General features: G+C 47.5%; 1 long non-coding RNA gene across 1 annotated transcript; it reads left to right on the forward strand.

Moving 5' to 3' along the window:
* The first annotated feature begins 549 nt into the window (after nt 1-549).
* LOC132655439 (uncharacterized) lies at nt 550-2205 on the forward strand. Its single transcript, XR_009593249.1, has 3 exons — nt 550-739; nt 1080-1136; nt 2046-2205. It is a non-coding gene; the product is annotated as an uncharacterized LOC132655439 (long non-coding RNA).
* The last annotated feature ends 3349 nt before the right edge of the window (nt 2206-5554 follow it).

Here is a 5554-nt window from a genome sequence, read left to right on the forward strand (position 1 = left end):
TATGAATTCCCTTTGACCTGGCACTTGTAACTCAGAAATGCGTGCCAGTGTTTAAGCCACGTGTGTAGATATCTCACTGCAGTCTTATTTCTGTCAGAAGCCACTGTGCTGAAGACGTAGCTTGGTGGAGAACCCTATGTCCTTGGTGTACGTGAAGACGTGTGTTGATTTGCTGGTTCCGCAAAACAAAACACCTACAAAAACCCCAATTGGCCATTAGGGTTAAAAAAAAAAAAAGATGAAGCAAACGAGCATATCTTTGTTCATCTTATCCCAGAAGCAGACCACATGACGGGTACAAGGTGCATGTTTGAGAAGCTTTCAGTGGATAAGCCGGGAAGTGGTACATGGCTGAAGGCAGGCAGCCAGTAAAGGCTGCCGATTGCACCATGCACTAGAGTGGCTGGAGTTTAAACTTTCAAGGAACTTGTATAAGGAGTGCCAAGCACATGAGGTCCAGAGGGCGGGAGGCTTTACACTCCCATGGCTTTGAGGTAAGGCTCTGTCCCAATGCACATCAATTCCCAAGCCCTTTGACCACCAGCTACAGTCGAACTGGCGCCGGTGGCCGCAGAGAAACCTCCAACAAGGTGGAGGTGCTGGCCATGAGAAGTCAGGCTGCCAACGTGTAGAAATGATAAGGTTTCCAGGAAGATATGAGCAGAAGGCTGGCGGTGCCAGCCACACACCCTACCAAATACAAGGAGGCCTTAGGAGAAACGGTCTCTCACGGTGCAAGGTGAGCAAGGAGCAGATGGATGTTTATCAGTGCCTCTGCTCTCCTTGTCTTACGCTTTCTTTCGAGATACTCTCACTAAGGAGCTCAGGCTGGCCTCGGATCCATGTCTTCCTGCGTCTACTGCCGTGATTGCAGAACAAACCCAAGGGCCACCTTCCTTCCTTTCTTTCTGAGTGCTTTTTAAACTTAAAAAGCAGATGCTGCTATAAGCCAATGGTAGCACATTTGCCTAGTATGGATGAGCCCGAGTTTAGTCCCTAACAACAGGTTTGTCTTTTTGTCTTTCTTTCTTTCTTTCTTTCTTTCTTTCTTTCTTTCTTTCTTTCTTTCTTTCTTTCAGAAAGGATCTCAGTGACACTCAGAGGTAGAGCACATGTTCTAGTGAGCAAGGGTGGAGGTGAGTAGGAAAACTTAAAATGCATCTGTTAATTAACCATTTAGCAAATTTTTATCCAATGAATTATGTAGCAGGCTCCATCTCAGATAACTGCAAGAGCAGCTAGAAATGTCGCTCATCGATCTAAAAGTCACCTTCAAGACCAGACCCACTCCAGGACTTAAGAGTTTGACAGTAAAAACAAGCCAGCAAGTGAACAGAGTACATAAGTCACCTTTGCAATTTCTTTGTATTGATGGAGAGTTGGTTTATGCCCTCAAAACGTCTATGCCATTCTGGAAGCATCTGAAACAATGTCTTTATGACTTACAGACTTTTTCGGGCATTACTCTCTTTAAAAGAGGGAGAGAAAAAAGGCAGCCAGAGCGTGCATGTCTATAATCCCAGCGCCTGGAAGGCACTGGCGAGGCCAAGCAGGAAGAGATTGCCATGAGTTTGGGGCCAGCCTGGACTGCACAGTAAGTTCCAGGCCAGTCTAAGCTACATGGTGAAATTCTGGGGCGGAGGGGGGCAGACAGAGAAACAGAAAGAGAGAGACAGAGACAGACAGAGAGACAGATACAGAGACAGACAGACAGACAGTGATGCAAGGCTGAGGATAGAGGTCCGTGGTACAGCAAGTGTCTTAGTATGTGTCTAGAGAGCTCCAGGCTTGGCCCCGAGCACCACAAAAAGCTGGCGTGATGGTTTGTGCCTGTGAGCCCAGCAACTACAGGAGCCAGAAGGAAAAGAACCCCGAGTTCTAGGACGGCTGCCTTAGGTAGTGAGACCGGAGGCTGGAGAGCATAGTAATACATTGTGATTGCTTTTCCTTGTAGCCTGCGCAGAAGGGAAGCACTTCTCGGCTGGTGGTAAGGGTGGGGCATTTTCACACCAAATTACTTCACAGCGTTTGTTCACACCCAGCAGGGAGGCCATGTTCGGTTTGGTTCACATTCAACAGCACGCTCTGCCTCTGAAGAGTCGAGTGCCTGGCTACTTCAGGTCCAGGGATTAGAACTATGTCCCCATCTCCTCTCTGAGTCCAGCTCATGCCATGGCTGGGATCTCTGACAACAGCAACACAGGAGAAAGGTTTGGGTGATGTTGTTTCGTTATTCTTTATTGAGAAAATTAAGCAAACGCTCTACTATTGAGCAATATCCCTTGTTTTTTCATTAAAAAACAAAAAGCAACTCTGTGTAGTTTATGAACTTAGCAAATGCTTGATTGACATTTTCTAAGTCCTCGGCCCATTTTCTTTCGGAAAGTGCTCTGGAAGGTAACCGGGGATAGAGAACGGGCGAGGCCTGGGTCTCAGTTCTTGTACCAGCCACACCTGTGTTGGCAGGGTGACATGGGGGAGGTCATCTTTCCATTGGTCTTGTATAGAAGGCTTTATCCTTCTCGGTCACAAAGATGAAAGACACGGTCTCTGTCTCCCGAGAGCACACAGAAAACCGAGCAGGAAACAATGTTAGTAAACAGCTACATCTCTGTGCCATAAGGGACCAGTGAGAACAGCCTCAAGGTGAGGCACCAGCTGGGGCTTGGGGGAGGGCAGGAAGTCTCCTACGCTCTCTTGAGTTTCAGTTTCTCAGCTGTGAAATGGACTTTTATGCATCGGTAAAACACGCCGGAGCGTACTTCAGTTCCAGGCGAAGCCCCTGAAGTGGCTTGCACCTGCCTGTTTGTGAGTGGAAAGGGAAGCTTGATAGCTCTTGTCATCTTTCTACCTAGGACTCCTTTTCTTACCTTTCTGCCTAAGTATGCACCATCCCCCATTCAACACCCACGTCATTTCTTGGCTCCCCATGATGAGTTTCAGGCATGCGTGTGCACATGAGTGTTGGGATCGAGGCTAGAATCTCACGCTTGCTAGCTCTACCTCTGAGATGCTCCCTCAGTCCAGAAGATGTGTTTTTTACGTAAAGGTGCTGAGCCCAAGGAATTGGGATTTGCTGGATCTGTAGAAGCAGGGTGTGGCTGAATCCAAAACTGCCTGGAGGAGACAGAGGACACAGAGTAAAGTGTGGACAGGAAGGGGTCAGGAAAGCTGGAGGACAATGACCCCAGCTCCGGAAACAATGCCAGGCTGGTCGGTGAAATGATAGAAAGAGGGGAAATGCCTAGAGGGCCCTGAAGGCTCAGGACTACTTGGCACTTCATGAAGATGAAGAAAAGCCAGCAAAATTGTTTTTTTTGGGGGGGCAGCCATATTTATTTATCAGAATCTCTGTGTTTTAGGGCATAAAGTCAAGATGAAATTAAGAAAAGAACGCAGAGCCGGGCATGGTGACACATGCCTGTAATCCCAGCACCCAGGGATGCAAAAGCAGGCGGCTCTCTGTAAATTTGAGGCCAGCCTTGTCTACAAAGCCAGTCCATGACAGCCAGGGCTACACAGAGACATCCTGTCTAGGAAGGAAGGAAGGAAGAAAGGAAGGAAAAGAAAGGAAGAAAAGAATGCAGAACTCCTAAAAAAAAAAAAAATAGCCCATACCACCATTGCAAAACCCATGTTCCTGCCAAGGGTACATTTAAACTGCATTTCATGGTCATTCATTCACTCAGAGCTAGCCTCGGGTGGAATACGAAGTTGCACCCTTTGAGTCTAGTAAGCATTTCCTGAGCATCCATCCTGTGCCAGACACCGGACTCCATGCTAGGATTAAAAATAAGGGAAGCACAGCCTTTTACCAATGCAGCTCATTGTCTCGTCGATTTGCTAATAGAATGTCTTTATGCTTAGACTATCCTACGCATTTCCTTGAACAGACATTATTCTTGCTTGAGATTCTGTCAGTTCTCTGGCCTTGTTGGGAGAATAAATCCGGAGGATTTATTCCGGAGTCTTGGCAGTTCAGCTTCGAGCTCACAGTATTTGTGACTGAGAGAGAAAAATGGTCTGTTTCCCTATCTCTCCCCCACAGGTTTAACAATGCACCTGGCTGGGTCCGGAACATTCACTTTGTTCTCCAAGTGAGGTGTTATACAAACACAGTCATTTTTTTTTTCCTGGCTTTCCAAAAAGCTTGATTCAACCCTCCAATTTCCTACCTTTCTCTTCCACCTGTCTTGTTTAATGATTAGGCCGCTTAATAACTGCCGTTGATGGGGAGGAGGGGGAGGAGGACAGAGATTGTTAGGGTTTACAACACCCTGGGGAATATCAGAGCTTCTGTTGCCAGAGTCATCCTGTTCTGAACAACTCCCTGGGCACATTGCAAGCAAAAAGGCCGCCCTTTCCTGCGCCAGACCTGACCGACCTTGGTTCACTCTGTCCCCCAGAGCCTTGCCAAGGGATCTGCTCAGATTCTTGTCCCTGACCTGTGTTGTTTCTACTCCAGAGGCCTTTACTAATAGCGTTTGACCGCTGCTTTTCAAGTGCTCATTAGGCCTGGAAGTCAGAGTGGACTAGAAAACAATCCAGGCAGCTGTGACAGCACAGGGAAGTCAGGAGGCCTCGCTGGAGAGCACATGTGTTTACACAGGCATGGGGTTCAGGACAAGTGAGGAATTCCCAGGCGAGTGCAGCCGGAGAGAGACAAAGATGGAGATAAAGACGGACACCTGTCACACACAAAGGGCGTGAGTGGAGAGTCAGGAAGACCTCCATGTTCACCGAGAGCAATCACACGGGTGTGGGTTCAGACGCCAGTTCCGCTGTTAACCAGAAGATGATGTAGGCATTCAGTATCTCTAGCTTTGATTTTTTTTCATTATAAAATGCAGTCAATAATTCTGTAAAACATTATCTGTTTATTTGGGAAGACCAGACACTGGCTGGCTTTCCAGAGGACCCGGGTTCAGTTCCCACCGCTCGCACCTGTCTGCAACTCCAGTCCCAGGGTTTTGGACACCTTCGCACAGACATACGGGCAGGCAAAACACCCATGAACATAAAATAAAAATAAATCATGTTAAAGAATCATCATCATATGTGTGTTGAATGTGTGTATGCACACCGCATATATGCTGGAGTCCGTGGAAGACAGAAGAGGGCATCAGACCCCTTGAAAATGGGCTTACAGGCAGGTGTGAGTCTTTTGGGTGCTAGGAACCAAACCCAGATCCTCTACAGGGGCAGTGGCTCTTAACCACCGAGCCGTCTCTTCAGTCGAGTTCATCACTCTTACATTTCATGGACATTTTGAGAACTGATGATAAACTATGCCAAGCTACCTGAATGACTAGACATTCAGGGGGCAGTATAAAGGCGTGGTGGAGAGGTTCACTGTGGTTCCAGCTACTCAGGGAGCTGAGGGTGAGGGTTTACTTGAGTGCAGGAGCTTGAGAGACACCTGGGAGAACTTGTCTTAAAACAAACAAGGGTGGGGGACTTCCTAAGAGCCATCTGGCTCTATTTTTTTACTACCTTTCTGTACTAGGTACTGAGTTAGGTTTGGGATGTGTGTGTGTGTGTGTGTTGTGACAAA

The sequence above is a fragment of the Meriones unguiculatus genome, chromosome 7 (genome assembly GCF_030254825.1).
Source record: "Meriones unguiculatus strain TT.TT164.6M chromosome 7, Bangor_MerUng_6.1, whole genome shotgun sequence".
Taxonomy (NCBI): domain Eukaryota; kingdom Metazoa; phylum Chordata; class Mammalia; order Rodentia; family Muridae; genus Meriones; species Meriones unguiculatus.